The sequence below is a fragment of the Peromyscus eremicus genome, chromosome 22, assembly GCF_949786415.1.
Source record: "Peromyscus eremicus chromosome 22, PerEre_H2_v1, whole genome shotgun sequence".
Classification (NCBI taxonomy): domain Eukaryota; kingdom Metazoa; phylum Chordata; class Mammalia; order Rodentia; family Cricetidae; genus Peromyscus; species Peromyscus eremicus.
The window spans coordinates 21,969,140-21,993,523 of NC_081437.1; positions in this window are offsets into that span (position 1 = coordinate 21,969,140).

The following is a 24,384-nucleotide window of genomic DNA, read 5'->3' on the forward strand; positions in this document are numbered from 1 at the left end:
AAAGCTAGAACAGACTGCTGTAGCCACCAGCTAGGGTGCTGGCAACAACCGGAGGAGCTTAAGAAACAAGGAAAAGCCCCTCCGTGTTCTAAAGGTCAAAACTAGGACCAGCGGATAAAGGTGGCTCCCAGAGCCAGGAAACAGGCTTCTTGGTTTTGGACGAGGGATGCTGTTGAGGGGAATGCAGGAGAGAGGCTACACTGTATGATGTTTGGGGTCCTTCCGACACCGGCACCCCACCAGCACCCCTGGAGGATATTGGTGATGCGGTAAGGAGGAAGCTGTAGGATTTCCTTTCTGTCCCGGGAAGAGGAAGCTGTGAGTGCTAGCCACAAGACAGGAAGAGCGAGCTGGCTGCTTTCAAAGTTAGTCCCTTAAAAGACCTCCAAGCCACTTCGGGGCCTGTAGGGTATTGGGCTATCTCCTCTAAGTGGCCTGCCAGGCAGGTGGCCTTCCGCACTGGGTAAGGAACTAGACAAGGACGGCAGCCTCCGGCTTAGTTGACACCAGGGGATTGCTGAATTCCACACCATGCCTGGGACGTCAATTTGTCCTGGAACTTTGCCTCAGTGACAGAAATCAGCCCAGAGATAACTCCCCCCCGCCCCCCGCCCCCCAACTAGCCTGTCCCCGGCACTTCGCTCCACGCATGCGCTTTTACACGCACCCAAGAACTCTGTCACAACAGCCTCTCTGCCCGGAGACAAGCGATAACATGCCCGCCTGCCTGCCTCTTCTTGCCTTTAGTCCCTGGCAAATTAAGACCAAACCCAAGTTGCAGGGCAAAGCAGGATCAATTACCAGGCAAAGGAGTAGGCTGCGGTTTGAATGTCTCAGCCGCAGCTTGCGGAGACCTGGGAGACCTCGGGACAGGACTGAGAGGGGTGAAGCCCCATCGGATTTCTCAAAGCTACGGGGTGACCCAAATGTCTGCAGCTGTTGGCAAAGCAGGTCCTGTCACTTGGTCCCTAAAGCCAGGAGCTGGGTGTTCCTTTCCTCCGGAGAGTGGGGGCGCACAGAATGAGCTTTGCCCACCTGAAAGATGGATGCTCTGGGCAGAAGTCCCAACCGGGGCGTACCTGTGTATGCCGTCTGACTGGATTATCCAGAGCTTAGCGCCATGGGCGTCCTCCCCCCCCCCCAACTCCCTCAGGGTGGGGAGGGCCGCGGCTGCCACTGCCCAAAGTCAATCACAGCCCCCTGCTTCCCTGGAAGCTACTTTCAGGGGTGACCCCTCTTGGCTTCTGGTTGACCTTTTCCTACTCCCCAAAGTCCTCACAAACCCTAGTAACCATCCCCAAGGTTGAGAGGGGCAGGCAACCCAGCACACACACACACACACACACACACACACACACACACACACACACGCACCCCCCCTCCCCTGTTTTAGGTCAGAAATGTTTTGTAACCAGGCTTGCTTCTGCTAGGGAGACGCTCACTCGCTTGCAGGGTTGTTTTGTTCAGCTGGGCAGGGCTGAGCCGAAGCCCCCCCTGTCCTCAGCTGCCTTCTCCACCTCCCTTCACCACCCTAATTTCAGGCTCAACTGTGCGTGTTTAGGGCTTAATTAAACTCCTGTCTTGCTCTCAGCAGAGACACTTTCTGCCCCAGGGAGTTGCTACCGTGCTTTGTGGGGAAGGCAGGTCTGAGCAGGCTTCTCCAGAGATGATCTGCTGTGAGAGGGAAAGAACATGCCTTCTGGAAGCTGCTGGGCATGGCTGTGCAAAGGGAGCCACCTTGGCCTCCCTGGCTGAGGGCTCGAAAGCACCCAGGAGCCTCCCCACCTCGGCCTCCACCAACCTCGCTTGCCCCTGCTCCATTATTCCAGGTCGGGCTGACCTGGTCACCCTGCTCTCCAGTGCCGTGCCCCACCCCGCCCTGTCCTGCCTTGCCCAGCCAGCCAACAACAGCCCTTCACCACCACCACCACCCACCCACTGCTGGCCACACCCTGGCCTCACCGTCCCCAGAGTCCTATGGGAACAGGTTTCCACCCCAAGGAACTTTGGACCCCTCCCTTGAGCCCTCAAGAGGGTGTAAAAAAAAACCAGCAAGGATGCTGTGCAATCCAACCTGAGAATGGATTCTGTAGTCCAGAACTTTCTAGACAACATCTGGGGGGGGGGGGTTGGTTTGGAAGCCTGGGTTAGTCCATTAGAACCTGCTAACCCTTGAGCAGCTTATTCCTACTTCCTAGCCTCAGTGTAAGCTGGGACCTCTCTTACAGGTTTGAAGGGGGATTGATAGAGATGATATTAGAAATTGCCTATACAAATAATTAAAATCTTGGACAAGGCTGAGCAAGCGGTTAGCAAAACTAGATCTTTAAGCATTTCCCTCCAAAAGATTCCCTCCAATGCCTCTCACCCTGGCCAGGACATGCTGATCTTGCCACCTCTGGACTCTACTCCTTGGGTTTCAAAAGCCCCCATGGGAGTCACGACGCCTGTGTTTCCCCACAGCAGTTTTTACTAACAGGAAAATAGAGGCAAGGAGCCTCGTCCAGACCACACAACATGCTGAAGAGATCTAGAGCCAGGCCTCCGATACCCTGCCTAGTCCCCAAGGTCCCGTCACCGCTGTCACTGGGCTGAATCTCCTTTCTGACAGATTGTTTAAGCTTGTAGGGAAGGGGTGGGTCCTGGCTAGCACAACCCGCTGTAGTATGTGGCTCTATTTTAAGGGACTGGGGATCAGCAGAGTCCTAGGGACTTCAGACGTCTCCCACTTCAACCTTCTTGGAAAACTAAGCCCCAGACAGAGGAGTAGTCAGGTGGCAGAGGAAGGTGACAGAGCACCCACTCACCCCTCTGTCCTGGACAGGCCCATGGGCAGGACACAGGAAACTGTCCCCAAAGCTTAGGGGTAAGCCCATGATGTGTCCGTCCCTAGATGACCCTGTGGCTTCTGATATTCTGAGAACTTCCCCATGAGATGACACAGAACCCAGGACAAGGCTCTTCATCTTCCCCGGAGAGGACCAGAGATGCAGCCTCTGGGCACTTCAAAGCCCTTCCTGACATGATCTCATGTGGCCTCACCTGCGCTTGGGAGGGAGTCAGGGGCCAGGGAAGGGAGAGGTAGGCGACTGAAGAGCCGTGGCTTGTCCACAGTCCCACCATCAAGGAAACTGATTTTCTTCTGTGTACCTCAGTTTCTCTCTCTTTAAAATAACGGCTGAGGATGCTCCCCTCCCATTGCCTGGATGGCTAGCGGCCAAGCAGGCAGAAGCAAGCGTCTTGATCCATAGCAGGTGAGCCTGAGTGGTGATATCTTCCACAAGCCAGGCTCCACATCTGTGAAATGGGACCATACGCTTATCTTCACAGGTGGGATTTCGACCAAATGACCAATAAGAAAAATGAATAAATCATCCCTCTTAGGGATCAGTACACACTAGTTGCCCTATAAATGTTACTTTTCTCCTCAAACTGCCAGGCCAGGCTAACAGCCTTAGTCTGTGAACTAACGCCTACGATCCCGAGTTTCCTTAGGGCTCAGTGTGGCTCACACTACCCTTAGCAGTGTCCCAGGCCCCCAGTCTCCATGCTCACTGCTGGGCAAGGCGGAAGTCCTGTTGTCTGAGCCCTTCTCAGGGGCCAGGGGCCGTGAGTTCTAACCCTCATCAGCTACCAGCTTATTGTGTGGCCTCAAGCCAGCCTCCTGGCTTCCCTCAGTTTCCCCACCAGTAAAATGGGACTAATGACCATCAGCCTCCTGCATTTGGGTGTTGTGAGAATTAATTAAGGTTTGTAAAAAGGCTTTGAGATCCATGGATGAAAGGGCTGGGGGGCGGACAGAGTGTTATTATCCACTATTAGTACTGTTATATTCTATCCAGGGATCTCAAAGCCTTTTACAGACAGTAATTAGTACCTTGCAGGGGTGTTTTGAGGATGATTAGCTCCATTTCACACACGGGAAAATTAAGGCACAGACAAGAAGTCAAGTCACAAGAGGGCCAAGAGACATCCTAGTGTTCCTAGAATGTACTGCGGCCGTGGCCCTTGCACCCGCCCTGCTTGGGCTGTACTTAAGGCGTCTCCCTCAGACAGGTCACCAGGGTCCACGGTCACAGGGCTGTGGAGAGGCTCGGAGCAAGTGTCTTTTTCACTTGTGTCTCTGGTTCTTTTTTTTTCCTGTTGGACTTTCCCCAGAGAGAGCTCAGGGTGGCCCGTGTCTAAGCCAGCTGGGCAGCAAAATCCTTCACCGGGAGACATGGGAGGAGAGTGAGAGCAGACACCCCCATTTCTTCATCCCTCCTCAGACTCTGCTGGTCACCTTTCTGTGGGATCCAAGTCGAACTTGGGTGAACCTTCCAGGCAGTCTCTACAAGGGCATCGGAGTCAGGAAAGAGAAAAGCGGTTACAGGACCGACGAGAAAAGGTCCAGGGGCCAGGCTGAGTCCATTGGAGGCTGAGTGCACAAGCAAGGCCCTGGTCTACCCGCTCTGGAGAAGCCTCTTACTTCCTGGAGACCATTGGGGGTCCCTGATGTCTGTGGTTGGCTCTGTGGTACTGTGGTATGTGGACACTGATTGTTTTTTGGAAAAAAAAAAAAAAAGCATCCCAGAGTCAGTATTTGAAGACGGGTTGTACTTATTTGCACAGTGAAGTACAATCCTAACTCCATAAAGTAAATTCAGTACCTTACTGTAGTATTCAAGAGCGGATCCGGCCTCAGAGCATGAGTCCCTACCAGGCTCGTCTTGTTAGACCATTCCAGGCATTCTGTTCTCGGCCTACTCTCTAGAGCAATGTTTCTCCACCTTCCTAATGATGCGACCCTTTAATACAGTCCCTTATGTTGTGGTGACCCCCCAACCAGAAAATTACTTTGTTGCTTCTTCGTAACTGTAATTTTGCTACTGTTACAAATCGTAAGTATCTAATATGGGACCCCCAAAGGGATAGCGACCCACAGGATGAGAGCCTCTGCTCTAGACAGACACCAGAGTACTTGATGGGGGACACTGATGGTCAGTGGCATGCTAGTGAGTTTATTTAGCCAGCTTTCAAAATAAAAACAACAACAGTACGCACACCACAGTCACCTGGTCTCTAGCATTCGGCAGTGTCCATGGTGTCCTCCTTTCCCCACGATTGCTTTCAAGCTCCCAATGTGCCAACAGCTAGCTCATCAAATTCCAGGAAGTGGAAAGTCAGTCATGTTTTAAGGTAGCTCCAGAGCACTGTTATCTCCTGAGACACATTTCTCCAAAGAGAGAACCTAGCTGAAGGTGACTCGCTTCCCAGGGTGATCCCTGCACAGATCTCTCTAAGTCCCGTCCCCGTCCCTCCCCATCCCCCCCCCCACGCCAAATAAAAGGAGAAAAGAGGAACACTGTTCTCTCCTATTATTTTTTACAGATTTTTTGGAAGTTTCTTTCTTTCTTGTTTACATTTTATTTTAATTTTTACATTTATTTTATGGGTAATTTGTCTCTGTGTGTGTTTGTGTACCACACACATGCCTAGTGACCTTGGAGGTCAAAAGAGGGTGTCAGATGCCCTGGAACTGGAGTTACAGATAGTTGTAAGCCACAATGTGGGTGCTGGGAATGAGTGCTGGGTTCTCTGGGAGAGCAGCCGGTGCTCTTAACTGCTGAGCCATCTCTCCAGCCCCAGGAAAGTTTCTTTGAGAAGAGGAAAGCAACTTATTAAGGAAATGTGCATAAGATGGAGTATGTCCTGATCGAAGAATACAAGGGGTATATGTGTGTGTGTGTATACACACTATATATATGTATAGAATATATAGAGAGAGACTATATACAGAGTAGAGAAAGAGAAAGGTAGAAGACATGGACAAGTAGAAAATCAGAAAAGGGAAGGAGAGACAGAGCGAGCATTATATTATTCTGAGCCATTTGAGAATTTAGAATGACTTGGTAGACATGATATCTTATGTCCTCTAAATGGTTCTCAACCTTCCTAATGCTGCGACCCTTTAATACAGTTCCTCATGTTGTGGTGACCCCAACTATAAAATTATTTTTGTTCCTACTTCATAACTGTAATTTTGCTACTGTTGCAAATCGTAACGTGACTATCTCATATGCTGGATATCTGATATGCGACCCCCGTGAAAAGGTTGTTCAACCCTCTTCCCCCAAGGGGTCGCAACCCACAGGTTGAGAATCACTGCCCTAAATAATCCAGTTTCTATTTCCTCCAGAAACCACCCTCTTCTCATGACCTCTAATTCAACACTCCAAATTAGGAAATCAAAATCAACTTAACATTGTCATCCCATTCGCGGACCTCATGCAAATGCCTTCTACTTTCACAGTGATGCCTCTTCCCTGTTTCTGGTTCAGGATCCACGTCAGGGTTGCGAGTCATATTTAGCTGCCATGCCTCGTTAGCTCCCTTTAGTCTGAGACAGATCTTCGGTCTTTCCCTGTCATGGTCACCCTGACAGTCATTTTCTCTTTTTGTCTTTCTGAGTCAGGGTCTTACTACACAGTCCTGACTAGTCCGAAACTTGCCATGTTACCCCAAGCTGGGACCCTCCTGCCTCTGCCTTCCAAGTGCTGGGATTACAGGAATGTGTCATGTGCCTGGTGACAGTATTAAAAAGTACGGGACATCATTTTGTCGGACGTTCCCCAGTGTTTTCATGTTCCCCCTCAGGCCGCTCACTCTTGGCAAGAAGACTCTGCAAAGACACTATGCTTCTCACGGGCACGTCAGAGCTCTCTCTAACAATGAGGCTCACCCTGTCACTGGGTCAAGTTGGTGCCTGCCAGGCTTCCCCATCACACACTCACCATGGTTTGCTTTGAATTTGATAACTGTGTGGTCAGGAGAAACTGCAAGTCGGCACCAATGCTCTGCCCCTCACCAACTCTCCACCCACCACCCTTAGCATCCTTTGATGACTTCAGCCTTCATCATCCACCACGATAGTTACCAAAGGAAGATCATCCACGGCTATCATTCACTCTCCATCCATCCATGCATCTATCCATTATCCATCATCCATGCATCCATGCATCCATCCATCATCCATCCATCCATCCATCCACCCATCCACCCACCCATCTGCTGGCATCCTACTGTAAGAGATGCATAGACCCACGAATTCCTATTTCAACTGAAATGTTATTAGTACAACTATTTGTGCTTATACCCAAATTGTCCTAGATTTAGCCAGTGGGAACTCCATCAGACTGACTTGTGATCATTTTGACGTCAACTCTTGGAGCATTTCCTCATTGTCTGGCACAAAAAGAGGTTAAGATGTTTCCCCTCCCTCCCTCTCTTCCTTCCTCCTTCCTCTCTCAAAGGCTAGCCTGAACTCACTATGTAGGTTAAAGCTAGCTTCGAACTCATGGCAATCCTCCTGCCTCAGCTTCCCGAGTGTTGCTATTATAGGCTTGACCTGCCATACATGACACAAACAGATATTCAGTCTCTTCTGAGAATGTTCCTGTGTTAGCCCCGGCATCTGCCTTCTCTAAGGAACTCCAGCGTCTTTTGCAGAGAATGGCTGGCACACACAAACTGTGATCTGGACACCTGGTAACTTGTTTTTCCTTGGGTGTCATTGTCTCTTGGCTCCTGCCACTAGTCAACAGTTCTAGAATTCTGTAATGTGAAGTAACAGAAGAAGATCCTGACGTCTTCTTTTAAATTTTTTTTTATGTGCTTGGTGTTTTGCCTGCCTGAATGCCTGTGTGAGGATGTCGGATCCCAGAACTGAAGTTACCAACAGCTGTGAGCTGCCACGTAGGTGTTGGGAATTGAACCTGGGTCCTTTGGAAGAGCAACCAGTTGTCTCAACTGCTCAGCCATCTCTCCAGCCCCCTTGGCATTTTCTTATGTCTGACAAGGTCCTAGTATTTCAGCATCTCATGGGATGCTGTCTATTGGTTTGACATGGATATTTTTTAATTCTGCTAGAGCAGCATCCAATTTTAATCTTATGTATCATTATTGTATACAGTCTTATGTATCATCATTAGTATGTGTGCATATGTGTGCTGCACATAGAGGGCAGAGGAGGGCATCAGGTGTGCCACTCTAACAAGTCCATCTTGTTCTCTTTGGATAGGATTTCTTATTGAAAATGGAGCTCAGCTGGCAGCCAGCAAGCCCCAGCAATCTTCTGGTCTGGACTCCCACAGTCATGGGGACAGGCGTGTGGGCATGCAACTATGCCCAGCTTTTTACATGGGTCCCAGGGTTGGAACTTGGGTCCTTGTGCTTGCCCCACAAACACTCTTACTCACTAGCCATGTCCCCAGGCCCATGTACATGTGTGCGTGTGTGCATGCATGTGTGTGTGTGTGTGTGTGTGTGTGTGTGTGTGTGTAAGTAAGAAATGTGGGTATATATGTTGGACTTTTGCAGGTGATAATTATTATTTTGATTCAGGGTCTCACCTTAGCCCAGGCTGGCCTAGATCTCACAGTAATCCTCTGCCTCAGCCTTTCAAGTGCTAGAATTACAGGTGTGAGTTGCCATACCCAGTTTGGACTTTATAAAAACAAACAAACGAACAAACAAGGAAGGATTTCCTATGAGGAATTGGGGCTAGGTGCATGGAGGGAAACTGTAATCTGAGGGAATGTTAAGAAAGGAACTCTCCATGGGGAGGTCAAGTCTCCTGCCCTGGGGTGCAACTTGCTGAAGGAGAGGTGATTTCAGTTGAGATTGTAGAGGCCGCAAAACTGGAGGTCAGGATGCTGAATGATCTGTAGCCTACTGGGGTCAAAGGTCTCCATAGCTGGAGGCAGAGACGATGTCTGTGTCAATGCTAAGGCAAGAGGAGGCATGTTTGGAGGCCAGTATGGGATGATGGGGACCAGTGCTGAGGGGTGGCTGGAACTTTTCAGAGAGGACAGAGCTGCTGACTCCAACCCTGGGACCAGCGAGAGATGTGAAGTACTAGTCCCTGGCATAGAACAAGCCCAGCGTTGCACAGGGTTTTATTATTTGTAGGAAGCAATTAAATGTACCTCCAGCAGAGCTAAATGACAGTTCTAGGCAGCAACTGCTACATTCTGCACATTTCTCCTTCTCCTCTCACCTCTTCGCCTTTCCAAGTCCTTGGCATAGCATTTGAGGGCAGCCAGATCCGGCTGAAATCTCAGTGGCTCACCAATCAGCTGCCTGGCCTTGGGCAAATCTGGGCCTCATCTATGAAATGGGTCGATAATTACACGATCATGGCGAACTCCACCAGTGCCTGGAGTCTGGGAACACTGAATGCCACAAGGCTGGTAACTGCTCAGAGGCTGAACAGATCCAAGGGGCAGAAAGAGGCAGAGCTGATACCAGCTAGGAACTGGATCTTCATGGCCCAGACAGAGGAGCAAGCAGGAGAGGAGCGGGGAGCAGGGTTTCCCAACCGTACCAGCAGGTCCAGGAATACAGTCCGGACACTGGAGTTCAGAGGCAGAGGCAAACTGAAAGGCTGGGGCCCTTGTTTGTGGTTAAGTGGGTAGCCTCGGCAGTTCCCCATTTAAACTGGGAACTAAGCAACAGCCAGCCAGTGCCACAGGCCTCCATCCAACCCATTTCCGGCCATGGTCCTAGTCCCAAAGGGCTCCCTGGTCACTGGCCTTTTCCAGGGTCTCTGCAGGGGCTTCCCCGTTTGGGGGTAGGGTCATCACTCCTCCAGGGACAGTGCTTGTGGGAAAAAGCCAGGCTGAATTTTGACGCTTGTCCTAAAAGCAGCCTATCACTGAACTGGGGAAGGACAGAGCGGGGAGCAGGAAGGGCGTGGTTGCCCACAGCAGAGAGAATTGCCAGGCAGAGGCCACCGCTCTAGGACTCTGGACACAGGCAACACAGAAAGTGAGATTGCCATTATCTCAGTGTCTAGGTCAACACCCACTTTACAGACGAGGAACCAGAAGTTACGAGTTTTTAGCCTTCCTAACATAAGGGAGGTGGTAAGTGCCAGAGCAGGATTGGAACCCAGGTCTCTGGAGCAGGGTGTTTTTGCTCAACACTCCTCCCACACAATTCACAAATAATCAGTGTTGGAACCCAGCACCCCCTAGGTGCTGGGGTGAGGTCAAGCAAGAGTCAGAATGTAAGAAGAGGGGGTTGAATTGGGGAGGCGCAGACTAGACCCTGGAACACCTGACCACTAGACTTTTGGGGGCCTCGTGCATGACCCTTTATGGGGCGCTGAGTCCCTTGGTGGAGAATAGAGACAGTGACAAGAAAAGGAATCAGTCAGAAAACGGAGGTTTGACCAGGATGACCTAGCTCTCCGGTTCCCCAAGGTCAAGGCAAGTCCAATGTGAAGCACCAGGAGCAGAGGCACGCAGGATCCCCACCCCTGCCCAACCCCTCCGGCTCCCCAGGGGAGCTGCAGGGCTCTGGATTTGGGGGAAGAGAAGGAAGAGTTTAAGTTCTAGGCCTCCATCTCCTTCCAGGTGTTAGATCTGCTTTTTCCCCTCTGGGCTAGCTCATAACCTAGGCATGGCAACTGTGTCTTCTCGGCCCCCTTCCTGGAGGGAGGACTGGGTGAAGGTCCTCCCTGCAGCAGGTATGGAGAGAACGCCATCGCACAGGGCACGTTTAGGTTAAGGTGTTTGTGTTTGCTACACGGTTCGGTCTGGGAAATTTCCACTCCCTTTCCCCTCTCCACAGCAAGAGAGCCCAGCCTCCGCCGGCCTCTGTCTCTTCTCTCCCTCGCCTTGCTTCCCTGTGAAGCCCTTTCCCGGCCGCCCGTTCCCCTTCATCAGACAGGCATCTGGCTCCACACACAGCCCCTTCCTTAAATCCTTCTCTGCAACATCCATCCCTTCCAGATACTTCCAAAGCCGAATGGCCTCCGGGGAACCCACTCGCTTCACCGGCAGGCTGGTTACGGGGAACAAAGGGGCACAAGTGCCGGGCGGTGGTGGCGCACGCCTTTAATCCCAGCACTCGGGAGGCAGAGCCAGGCGAATCTCTGTGAGTTCGAGGCCAGCCTGGGCTACCAAGTGAGTTCCAGGAAAGGCGCAAAGCTACACAGAGAAACCCTGTCTCGAAAAAACCAAAAAAAAAAAAAAAAAAAAAAAAAAAAAAAAAAAAAGGGGCACAAGTGACGTGACCCTCCTTCACAGCATAGCACCCCTCCTGGCAACCTGACCTTAGGAAGCCTATGGTCCACTTGGGGTAAGGAAGCCGCCGGCGCTCTCGGACCGTTTAGAAACCAGACACAATAAGACAGCTCTTGAGGGGCGCCACATGAACTCAGGGAAGAAAGCAATTTGAGGGAACACGATGGACAGAAAAGATAGGGCAGCCAACCTGGACTTGACCCCCATGGAAAAATTACTGATGTACTGCCTCGCCTTGGGGACTCCCTTTTTTTTTTTTTTTTATCGTCTGTGGCTGGAGAAGGAGGGTAAGATAGGACCAAGTGGCCTCAGAGACGGGGCTACTTCATTCATGCCAAGTTGTCCTCCTCGTCCCTGAATCTCTGGCAGCCTTTGTGTTGGAGAAAACCCTGTGTGAAGCCAGGGGATCCTTAGAGAAAAACACGGCTTCGTTGTGGGGTTTGCACTGTGCCCAGGGAAGGTCAAGGGGGCCGTGGGGGTGGTGGGGAGTAGGTCCCACTTTCTGGTTCAACCACCTACTTTTGTTTGAACAACCAACTTCCTGTCTCTAACCCGATAAGGCAGGCAGGCCTGGCTTTGAGACAGGGCCAGGTCAGCGGCTGTCCCGGCTAGGGTTAGTGTAGTCGTAAGTGTGTGGAGTGTGTACAAGAGGCTTTTATTCAGGCCTGGGATGTGGGGAAGGGCTAGAGGAAGAATAGCCCTAGGAAACAAAGCACTGGGGAAAAAAAAAAAAAAGGAGACTCTGAAGGATTAGCCAGTCGGGAGACTCCACCCTCCAATGGCGGGGCCCCAGGAGCTTGCCTTTATGAAGGGGAGCAGCAGCTGAAATGGCCCTGGGCAGTGCCCTGCTTACCTGCAAGCTCGTTCAGACAACCGAGGAGCCTCCTCTGTGCAAGTCTTGGGCAAGGCCAAGCCACCACGCCTGATCACACCTCACATGACTACCCCCTGTCCAGCCCCACTGGGGTGTTTTCTTCTGCTGAACTCCATCCCCCATCCACCACTAGGACATTGCATCTGAAAGGCTCCCTTAACTCAGACCACCCGGGTGACTAGATTTTGCCATCATCAACTCTAGGTTTTGAATGAACGGTGAATGTTTTCACTCTGCATGTTTAATACATGGGTATGACAGGAGCTGCTATACTCCTGGGTTGAAGGACGTGTTGCCGCATTAACCGGAAGTGGAGCCTCTCCTAGGACATTATCTCTTCTTAGGCAGTGCAGGTTCAAGGGCTGAAGGCGGTGAGCACAGAAAGGCCAGCAATCTTGGCCCAACATGGCAAGACTGTACAGAGCAATTCTAGCAGCTGAATTCCCAATGGGCCCAACCCCAGATCAGCATCTCTTTGTCCCTGTATGCTGTATCTTTGTCCCTGTCCACAGAGGTTTAACCTAAGCCTCTCCCTCTGAGAGTCAACTCCCCGAGGAACCCAGCCTGTGACAGGGACCCTGCTCTAGAATTGGAACAAAACAATAATAATGGTAACTGCTATTTAGAGATGGCTCCTTGCCAGTCAGGTACTGAGCAATACACTTTATATCTATTATCATAATGTCCTCTCCCAGTTGAATAGAAAGGACCTTGGTTTAAAAAAAAAAAAAACATCTTAAGGAAAAGTAGAGACTTGGTTGGTCTAGGTAACTAACCAGGCTAGTAGAGCTGCCAGGGAATCCAGTGTTGCCGCATCAGGAACCCGGGTCTCCCATGAGCTTTGGTAAACTGGTTCCATCTGGAGGCTCTGAACACCTTGTTCTCCCCTAGCTTCTGGCTGGGGCCAGCACTTTGTGAGTACCTGGCCAACACATGCATCAACCCAGCCTCCACTCCGTCCTCATAGGGCTGTCTCCCTTGTCCATGTGTCTAAAATTCTCTTGTATAGACTTGGGGCGTTCACTTAGAGCCTGGTCCCTTTTAGCTTCATCTGGTTCCCAAGGCTGTTTTCCTAGCACATGAAGGCAAAGCATTCTGAGAACGCTCTCCACTTCCTGCAATGCCATAGTCAGGCTAGCCTTGAGGAGAAGCGGGGCAGAGGGAGGTGTTGGGCTGTGTCTCGGGGGTGAGAGAGGGAGGACAAGGTCTGAATGAAGGGACCTAGAACATGAAAGGCCTAAGTCCTTTGGCTAGAAGTCTAAGGTTCCCTTGAGGGAGGGGAAAGTGAGGGTACCCTGCAAGACCCAAGTGTCTTCTGTTTCCCGTGGTCACTGAGAGTCAGTGACACTCTGACCCAGGGGAGACTTCACTGCTTATCTGTCTAGAAAGCACTGTCAATGTGTCCTCTGGGAAACGGCTGAAGAATGGGTGTGCAGGGTCACTAGAGGGCCAGAGCCATGGCTTGGGGAGAAGGCTAATGCAATCAGCTAAGAGGTGACAGGGACAGAGAGACTGGAGGGGACTGGACACGCTCCACCCACCAGCCAAGACCAAGCCTCAAACCAGATGGAACTGTCTTGCCTTAGTGCCCACCCCCGGGGATGTTGGCTTTCTAGGATCTACCCAAGGAACGTCTGGGACTTCCTTTACACTCATGTCTTCTATCAGTGGCTCTCAACCTGTGGGTCGTGACCCCTTTGGACATCACAGGTCAGATATTTATATTAAAATTTATCACAGTAGCAAAGATATAGTTATGAAGTAGCAATAAAATAACTTTCTGGTTGGGGGCCCACCACAACATGAGGAACTGTATTCAAGGGTCATGGCATTAGAAGGCTGAGGACCACTGTCTTATACTGTACCTCAAAAATACCTTTTGGCAAACTATTCTCATGACTCATGTATGTGCCAACATTGGTATGGCAAGTCATCACATCCTACTTGGTCCCATTCTCCCGTCTACCAAGTGACATACTCAGGCAATAAGGAAGACAGAGTAGAGAGGCATAGCTATTCTTGGAGACCCAATGAGGGGTAACCTCAGAAGATGCCCCTCACCACTGTCCACACTGATGAATGCAAGCAGGAAAATACTTCCCCCCACTTGAAGACTAATGACAGAAAAGGTATACGCTGCTGGGGAAGACACCACCAGAATCATGACTAGGGTCTGGGAAGAGAGTTACTGAGTGGGAAGGTAACTCCCATCAGAGCCCAGGATGGAATCCCTGAGCTAAGAGATGCCGAAGAATTGGGGGCCCGCACACGTTTTCTGCAATAGACACAGAATTTTATAGGATGGGTTTGTTATGCTGTGTGCATGTGCATCTACTGTATTTATGTGTGGGGCTCAATTCTCAGGTGACATCTGTCTACGGGATGGTTTCAGGCCACACTGAGAGGTCTGCCACTCCTCAGGGGTCCTGGAGGAGATGAAATGAGACGTTCCGTACTGGGTCCCCTCATCTTTCAAGTGACCCGGTGTGGAGCACCCCACTCCCCTTCCCCCCTCTGCATTTGTGGTGTCTGAGAGAAGGGGAAGCCAGCAGGAGAAGAATATGGGGCAGCTCTGGGAATTCTCAGTGACCACTCCAGCCCCTCCCCCACTCCTGGGTGCCCACTGCTCTGGTTGCTGGTAAGTTATTAGACGAAGCGGTTCCCTCCGCATCAGGGGGAAGGCCCTGTATTCTCTAGTCACCTGTCTTTGTTTCCTAGAGTTTCCACGGGTGTCTCAAATGGACAATTCTGGCTTCTCCAAACATCCACCCGGACAGTAGAAGGTACGGCTTGGTGACCAGTGGTGCTTGGGATTCCCCAGACTTGAGGTCTGGAGGCAGGGAGGAGACCTTGGGCTTTTTAGAGATCGACCGTAAAGGGTGTGGTCATGATGCAAAGGCCGTTTGTAAAGTTTGAAGCAGAAACATCTCTCCTAAGGATGTACCTCCTTTGATGAGAAAAGGAGCACTTGCTACCGACGGCCTTCATCTTCAGGGCTGACACACGGCAGTGTGCTCAGCCCCACACTCTCCTCTTCAGCCCTGGGCTCGTGCGCTCTTTCATAGGCTCCCAACCTGAAATATCTCAAATCTCTCGGAAAACGGGCAGAGCCGAGTAGGTGAATGAATGATAGCATCGCCCAGGCACAGATTAGGTGGGAGGCTCTGTTCTGAGCACTTCGCAGGAGTGACTGGACTTAAGCCTCCTAACAGCACCCCAAGGAACACCTTGGTATCCTTTCCACACAGCCAAGGAGCTGAAACAGACGGAGGGGAGCTCACTCAAGGTCATGCAACTGGTTGGCAAGAGAGCCAGCCAGGCAGCCTGCTTCTCCCTGGCAGCCTCTGAGAAGGAACGAATGAATGAGCAAATGAATGAATGAATGAATGAATGAGGAAGCAAGGACACATCCACGGCACTGCACCAGTGCTAAAGGGCCAGGCTGCCCCTGGTGATGATGGCATTAACGTTGACGGAGATGGTAAGGAAGACATCCTCCCCAGCCCGGCTGCTTCCAGCTCTCCCATGAGAGTGTTTTGCTCAGGCATAAACATGAAGCAGCTGATGTGGCGGGAAGAGTCCCAGTGTCTGGCTTGCCTTGTGACCTTGGATAAACCCTTTGTCCTTTCCTGGCCTCACTCACTGCATGTAAGGAATGGCTGGCGAAATCAGATTTGGGAGGCCTTTCAGCCTAGACACCCCCTGCCTCTCCTCTCAGATGAAGCAAAAAGCAGGAGAGTGAGCTCTGAGGCTCGGGCTGTCTGGTCTCAGGGAGCCCTGGGAAGATGGGAAGTCCGGGTGAGCAGGCCCCAAGCTTAGTCTAGAAGATCTTGGAGTAAAATGTGGGTGCAGGCCTCACCCCTATGCTTGCCTTAAATCACCTTGACCTTCCCAAGAAGAGCTGAGGCAGAGCCTGGTTCTCGCCTGGGAACTTGCCCAGAGGCCAGCTGACTTTCCATTTTGCAGCCAAGGATGCAGAAGCCAGAAAAGCAGGAGAGAATCCCAGGCCCCATAACAACTCCGCCTCTGTCAGCCCTTCCCACTACCCTTGCTCTGAAGTCCCGGTCGCCAGGCGAAAGGGTGTGTCCCAATTCTAAGCCGCAGAAAGAGAAATCATAGACCACCGAGCTGGTCCAGTAGGCTCTCTAGCTTTTCCCTGGGGACTCTGTGTCATCCTGGGCCACAAGTCAGCAAAACCACCATTGGGACATCAACTCACTGAACCACGGACTTGGGGTCAGGCAGTTGCTTATGACCAATTCTCCTGTCCAAGGTATTGAGCGGGTCTTGGGAAAATGACAAAGTATGTGTCTTCCTGACTGCCTACTATGGCCTCTGGCTTTGAGGCACACCTCCCAGCTCCATCTCACCCCTCACAATGTTCCTCAGCTCCAGCTTTGCCTCTGCTCAAAGCTGGCTGTTTCTTTGAAATGACTGACGGAGACCTCCGTAGGAGCGTGCTGTTGTTTAAATGTGGTTTGTTCGTCTCAGACTCATATTGAAATTGAAATCACATTAGAAGACAGTAAGAGATGGGAACTTTAAGGGGTAACTAGGGTTCTACCCTCATGAACCATCCATGTGATCAATGGGTTATCTCAAGACCAGTGGTTCTCAACCTTCCTAATGCTGTGACCCTTCAATACAGTTCCTCATGTTGTGGTGACCCCCCAACTACAAAATTATTCTTGTCGCTACTTTATAACTGTCATTTTGCTACTGTTATGAATCATAACATAAATATCTGTGTTTCTGATGGTCTTAGGCGACCCCTGTGAAAGGGCCATTTGACCCTCAAAGGGGTCACGACCCACAGGTTGAGAGCCACTGGGCTAGAGTCTGCCTATATCAGCCACCTTGGCTAGGTCTCCTACCCCATGATGTCCTGTGCTACCTCAAGGTTATTCCAGAAAAAAATAAAAACAAAAACTTCAGATGTGGCACTTTGATCTCAGACCAGAAGCATGAGCCAAAGTCACTTCTTTATAACATACCCAGTCTCCGCTAGCGTGCCGCGAGCACCGTGGACTAAGAAGATGGACTAGAAGATGCCAACGTGGATGGGAAAGGCCAGAGCCCTGACTGCTCCCTCCCTTGTTAACTATGTGGTCCTGGCTGCATCCTTCTCCTTCTGTGGCTCCCGCTGTCAGTAAAGCGCAGGACTGGGGTTATGGGGTCTAGACGGTCTGTGCTCTAATATTGAAGGGTTTGAGCTCCTTTTCTCATGGGCTGTTTGTCTTAGAAAGGGGAAAAAAAATAACGAGAGGAAATAGCTCACCCAGGGGGCAGAGGGAAGGATGGAAAGGCACAGGCTTGCCACCCGGGCAGCGGGCCTCTCTAGGGGGCGGGTAGCGGATGGGAGCTGGGGCTCGAGGTGGGAGTCAGTCACCCGGGACTCAAGCGGACACTGCCAGCCTGCGGCCAGACAGGTTTTGTATTTAGAGTTGGAAACCCTGGCCAGGGAGTCACCAGCTCCCTGCTGCTCATTTGTGCACGAGGGAATGCCTGCTTCACAGAGTCCCATCTCAGGAGGTAGCAGAGACATTAACAGCACCGGTTGTCCAGCCTCTGATTTTTGCCACTCTTCACATGCCATAGTAAATATGATCTTCAGTTCCACAGAGGTCAGCTTGGGACCTCGTGAGCAGCCCGCCATGAGCCTGCCCTGCTTAGCCACATAGAAAAACCAAGGTTTCCACATCGCCGCCTGTCCGTCTACCCTGCCTGGCCTCTACGTCCAACATCTCTGGGAACTCTTCCTTCTCGGAGTTCCACGTTAAAAATCCTGCCGCCGCCGTCCCTGCCCGTCTCTAACCAGAATGCCCCAGACTCCCTGTCCCTTCTGCATGCACAAGTGACTTTTGCTGAAAAGCAAAGCTCATGGGGCACCCAGCCTTGTGGTTTACCTCATGACGTCATCTCTCTTCCTCCAGATAAACCAGAAGAGGCCAAAGAGCTCAAAGTTTCAGCTGGCCTGGGGGAAATAATATCTTCTCTGACTCAGGGTGGAAGGTTCAGGGAGGGCATCTGGGGCTGTGAGAGGCGGAAAAGGTTCCTCACACCAGCCCGAGATGCAGGTGACCTGGAATGCCTGAAGGGAAGGTTACCTGGTCTATAGAATTTAGCAATAGGATGCTCTAAGCAGGGGGGTTCCTGAGATCTATGAGGAAATCTGCGTGCTGAGGCTCCTCTGAAGTCCCCAAGTGCTACCGTTGGCCACCTCAGGGTTCTAGGGACAGGGTCCTGGGCTTTGGGTCACCTTCTACAGAAAGAGACAGGACAACGACCGGAATCTGGAGAGAGTGCCCCTCTCAGCCGTTCTTTACCAAGTCTTCTGTTCTGCCAAGCAGGGAAGGGGTGGGTCCTAGAGCAGGTGGGGCGGGGACAGTGGTGGAGGCGGGGGCGGGGCAGGGTGGGCGGGGCAGGGACAGGGGGCGGAGCCAGGGGCGGGAACAGGGGTAGCTCCTATATGTAAACACAAAGCAACCAAAGCAAGGCTGGATCACTAGATCTCTCAAGTCTGATCTGTCCACAGCTGGGGGCGGGGGCGTAGGGGCGGGGGGAAGAGGGCTCTTTTGCCCTCCAGGTGGGACCCACCTCCATCTATGTGAGCCAGTTTCTCACGGGCCTCTTCCTGTGCAGTTCACACAGAGCACTAGGAGAGTGTAGTGGGTGGATAGAAGACAGAAAGATTGACCCAGTCCTCAAGAACGCCACCCTTTCAGGGGTAATGACAGGAGCAATGGCCACTGCCAAGGTCACACCATTTCATGATCACTACCCTTACTGAATATTCCAATGTGACCAGTCCCAGGCTAAGCAAGTCACTCACTTCTCATTCAATCCTTGCTAAACAGCCCATTAATTGGCCTTTATTACTTTTTTTTTTTTTTTTTTTTTTTGGTTTTTCGAGACAGGGTTTCTCTGTGTAGCTTTGGTGCCTGTCCTGGATCTTGCTCTGTAGCCCAGGCTGGCCCCAGACTCAGAGATCTGCCTGGCTCTGCCTCGCGAGTGCTGGGATTAAAGGCGTGCACTGCCGCCGCCCGGCCTTTATTACTCCCCTTTAATGAGGCTTCAGATGTCGGAGGTCATCCAACTAGGATTGCAATCTGGTCCCGTGGTCCTGACCACAATGAACAGGGACTCAGACCTGGGGCAAGAGGATGCATATTCCAGAGAGATGTATCCGTGTGTAAAAGATGGACTGGGGGAGAGCCAGGGCTCTGGAGAGGACCTGGGTGGACCAGAAGGTGGGCTGTAGACTGGGAAGCAGGAAGAGGGGAAGGTATGGGGGCCAGCTTGAGTGGAATTCTTGGTACTGATGAGAGACTTGCTACCGATGGGAGAGGCCAAGGTCAGAGCAGGCCAGAGCAGCACTAGGCAACAGTCCTCTGGCCTTCAGTTCAGGCAGGGCTATCGTTCTCGGGAGCCCGTCCAGGCGGGAGCTGCCTGAGTATCGTCTCCTCCTCACACCTCTCCCCCTGTGGCCGTGGTGCGTGCCATGGTCAGCTGCGGGGGCTTAGCAGTCCAGAGAGGAAGACCTGCCCAGCTTGGAGACAGCAAATTTAGCTTAACCCAAGTAGATAGTCCACGTGGGTGGTCTCCAGGACAGCCTGGGAGGAAACTAGGCAGGACGGCTCCATCCTTGGACCGGATTCTAGAACTCAGCTGGAGCAGGCGCATCCATATTGTTGACTGGCTGTAGGGCCAGACTCCCAAGGTACTGTCCCAAGCCATTGCTGGATGTCAGGAGCCATTCAGAAGCGGTCCCTGCTGCCTACACACGTCCCCAACATCTCTCCGCCCTGTCTCTGGCTACTCTCTCATCAGCCAGTCTTCTGTACCTCCGTCATCAGAAGTTGGGGGTCATCTAATCGACTCCGTTGAGGCCTCTCAGTGAAGGCAGGCAGGGGCCCTGAGCTGGACCGTGAGACACACGGGTGACTTGGAGGTGAGGAAGAGACATTGGCAAGGCCGGTGAGGTCTGAGCCAGAGGCTCAGAGGGCAGGGCAGAAGTCTAGCTTTCCCTCCTCACACCCCTGGCGTGAGGCCCAGGCTTGGAGCTGGCCGCACAGGCTGATTCGTGACTGAGAAGCTGCCTTCTGGGCCCTGCTTGGGGTGGGAGGGGCCTGGGAAAATCAAACTGCTGGGTTTTCAAGGCCCTGTGGGGCCTGCTCAAGCTGTGTGTGTGGCGGCTAAGGGGCTGGGGAGGGGGTCCGGAAAAGCCTTTTTTTTTTTTTTTTCATTAAACAGTGGGTGGAGATTTAAGTATTAAACAGGAATACTTTTCCACTTACCTAGGCGTGGACTGGGACTAGGGGCTCAGGAGAAACAGGCTTGCCTCTTGGGTCCTTTCTAGTTATGCCCTGTCCCCTGCCAGGGTAACTGATCAGTTCGGGAGATTCCTCTGGAAGGGAGCAGGCTGACATTTGTTTTGCTGTCTAGGCTTCCCGGCATCCAGCTGCTGCCCCAACCTCTGGAACTTGAGAGGAACCAAGCTCCCTCCACCCCCAGGTCACCATTGTCATCTCTACAAAGGACTGGGATTGGTGACAGAGACATGGCCTTCACAGGCCCTGGCACATCCTTGTTTAAAGCGGCATCTACAGCCACAGTGACCTTTCTAGATCACCAGGATGGTTAGGGCCAGTCACCAACACCCAGATGGCACATCCCTGTATTGTCCATAAGCACAATGTCTGTGGGAATGTCCCTGCATTTGGCTTGAGTGTCAGGCCAAGGGCAGGGACCTGGTGTGTTTAGTTCACCGGCTCTGAGCACCAAATAGCCGTTTGCTATCCACTGTGTGCTCACCTTCTGGCGGAGGAGCTGGTGTGGACTTGAGGAGAAGAGGTAGCATGAGATGGACTGAAGGGGCGAGCGGGCAGCCTGGATGGGCGCCAGCTGGGAAAAGAGGATGGCAGCTTAGATGAACGCTCGTGGGAGAAGATGAGGTTAAGGTAGGTGGATCTGAGAGATATTTCGGAGGGAGAAGATAGGGGACCAGTGAGTGGGAATGGGGCTGAGAAGAAGGCATGGGGAGTGGTCTCTTGGACCAGCTGGGGGGCCATTGTTGCTTGGCATGAGCTGTCATGGCCTGAGTCTCCAGTACCTATGCAGTCCTCTCCAGATCCAGGGTAGCCCTGGACTGAGGGACTTCTAAGGAGGGAGTGAAGGGAGTCACACGAGTCCTTGGGAAACTCAGGCTACATGTTATCTTGCAACTGATATTGAGAAAGGTTCAAACAGGCAAGGAGGAAAAAGGCAGTGTCGGGACCCCCCGTGGGCCCACCAATCACCTTAAAACTTCCTCAGAACATCCTCACCCCTCACTCCCATTTCACTGTTTTGTTATTTTAAAACAGCCCCAGACACAGTATTGCTTTATACACAATTGCCTTGGCCTTTATCTCTAAGCAGACGATTAAAAAAAGAAAAACCCACGTAACGACAGCGTCAGGTCTTGGCAATTGCTATTAATTCAACAACGCTTTCTCTTGTGTGTGCATGCATGTGGTGTGTATATGCAAGTGTGCTCACCTGTGCAGGTACACACGGAGGCGAGGGGTTGACTTCAAGGATCCTCATCAACAGACGAAGCGATAGCTCTGTCTTACTCTTTGGACGCAGCGTCTCTCACTGAACTTGAAGGGTGTCATTTGGGCTAGATTGACTTGTCAATGAATCCCTGGAATCTGCTGAACCCATGTCCCAACACTGAGATTACAGATGTGTGCCACGCACCCAGCCTTTTGTTGTTGTTGTTGTTTTTGGTTTTGTTTTGTTTTGTTTTGTTTTTTCAAAACAGGGTTTCTCTGTAGTTTTGGTGCCTGTCCTGGATCTCACTCTGTAGCCCAGGCTGGCCTCGAACTCATAAGAGATCCGCCTGGCTCTGCCTCCGGAGTGCTAGGATTAAAGGCATGCACCAGTGTCACCCGCCCGGTGCAACCAGCCTTTTTATGCACATGGGGAATCGGGGCCCAGGTACTCACACTTGCACAGCAAGCACTCAGTCAATGAGCCGCATCCCCAGCTCCTAACTTCTCACTATCATGTAGAAATCAGTCCAGGCTCAGGCTTCCCTGATGGTCTCTTTCTTCCAGGAACAGCAGCGCACGTGATATCTAGGTCGGGGTGATTAGCATGATGGTTCAGCTCGGCTTATAGGTACTACGTGTTTGCTGCATGACTGGGTGTGGTGAATTGTGGAGGGAACAAAAAAAAAAAAAAATGAAGGAACAGAGAAGTAACTGGAAAACATGGCAGTAGGGGAACACTCTCTCCAAGTCCTCTGCTCATTCAGAAACTCGAAAACAAATGATACCAGGGAGAGTGTTGGGGACATTCCTCTCCCGGGACAGAACTGCCTCTTGTTCCTTCCCACCACCCAGTTCGGCCTGTCTGCTGTCCAAGGCTCATGAGTTCCTGTCCCACTGGCCTGTCTTCAGCCTTGGGCGGTTTCCCTCCCTGGAACAGGCTGGGAACAGGAGGGATGGTGTGGGACACACCCAGAACCAATGCTGCTGTGTTTATGGTGGGCTGTGTTTATGAGAGAGTTATCTGGTTTCAATACCGCGAAATCTCAAAACTTTCCATGGGAACTTCTGTGCTAAGCTCCTTCCGGGGTGGGCTGCACAAGCTCAACCTGAGCAGGATGGCACTCTGGGCTGCTTCTGGGGGTCTCCAGTGGCCCCCAGTAGGCAGGAGCAGATATGACTAGCTCCAGAAGTCCCCAGCGACCTGGATTCAAATCCGGCAATATCTCTTAGTTAGCTAATGTGACTCCCATAAGGTTCCTCAGTCTCTTCATTGACAACATGGAAACACACAGTGCTGCTGGGATCCACTGAAGCCTCTTGAGAGCTCAGCATAGCATCCAGTGTATGGTGAGGCCAATGCTCAGGGCTGGTGAAGGTAGATTTACCAGTTCTCAACAGAAACCTGACTACGTGTTATAGAAGTCCCGTTTCTGGACTTTCAGAAAAATAATACGATACATATTCTAATGTCATATATAATTCAGCAAGGTTGGGACAATGCCATAACCAAACACGTGAATACTTCCTCTTTAAAGCATGGGACTATTCACCCAAAGTGGGGGGAAAAAGTCTACAGGCAATTTCATGTATGCTTAGGCCTCGTTTTTGCTAAGTAAGTTATGAGGAAAACTTGGCGTTTTCGGGGCCTGGAGGTGTTTGGAATTGCAGAAGAGGGACTGAGGGTATCTGTGTTGCCATTAACATTACATGTTTAGGAACAAGGGGGGGTCTCTCCTGCTAGAGGGGCATGGCTTGGCCCCTGTGGAGAGGGGTGCTCTTTCCACAGGCAGAGCAAGCAGGAGGCAACTTTGGGTGTTGACAAAGGACCACTTCTCCGGGCAACTGGCACTGTGTTGGTGAAGGAGACAGCCTTGCAGTGTGGCCCTGCAGGCTGGTGGACACTGTTGGAGCTTGAGCTGGCCTTTTCAATGTGGGCATTCAGGAGGTGAAGAGGCTGAGGTAACCTAGGCTTCCCCTAAAACCTCTTTCTACTTAGGCCCCTGTGAGACCCTGGGCCAAGGGTTGTGACCCATTTCCCTCCCCTGCTCTCTCCACTCTGCTCTTTTGGGCTCAGGCTCAGGGCTGAGTGAGAGGCAGAAACCAGTTTTCTTCATCATAGCATCCGAAGCCTGGGCTGGACATCTCGTGGGAGTATCTCATCCGCCCCACGACGCTATAGAGAACGATCTATAGGTCTAGACGGAGTACTAGTATTTACAAAGCACGCCTGCTGACTCTGGGCAGCTCACGACTTGGTCATGTGTTCTCATCACACTTGGAAGTGAAGGGACTTGCCCGGGTTTCTCCGTCGGACACACTTTTCCTCTTACCTTTCTTTTGCTAGTTCACCCCGACGGGGGCGGCTTCCCGGGGACACTTCCTCTGGTTGCTGTCCCTGCTTGAAGGCGGCAGCTGTGGGAAAAGCGGGGCTGAGCACAATCAGGGTGTGGGACTTTGCCCGGCCTGGAGTCCCAGCCGCTGGCGCTGGAGCGGGGCTTGCGTCCTCGCCTCCTCCACGTCTGGCGTGGGGGAATTCCCCTTGCTGGGTGCCTGAGGATTAAACACAACACCTAATAGAATATAATAATAGAATACAAAGAGCAAACAAGACAACAGCTGGGGTGGATGAAGGCCATGGATGCTTATAAAAGTGCTTTGAGCCCCTGGGAGAAAGGCGCGACCAAACACAAGGCTCCAGCCTCAGCCCTGGTTGGCCTGTCGGGCAACCCCAGAGAGGCTCTGAGTCTGTAGTGGGGGTGGGGGGGGGTGGGGGTGGCGGCAACTTGGGCCCAAAAGGAGTGCTGGGATCAACCATGAATGAACGTCTGGTGCCTTGGCGTTGTCCAGCCATAGGAAGCTAACAGGGATACTTGTCCCAGCCCAAATCACTCCTAGCAATACC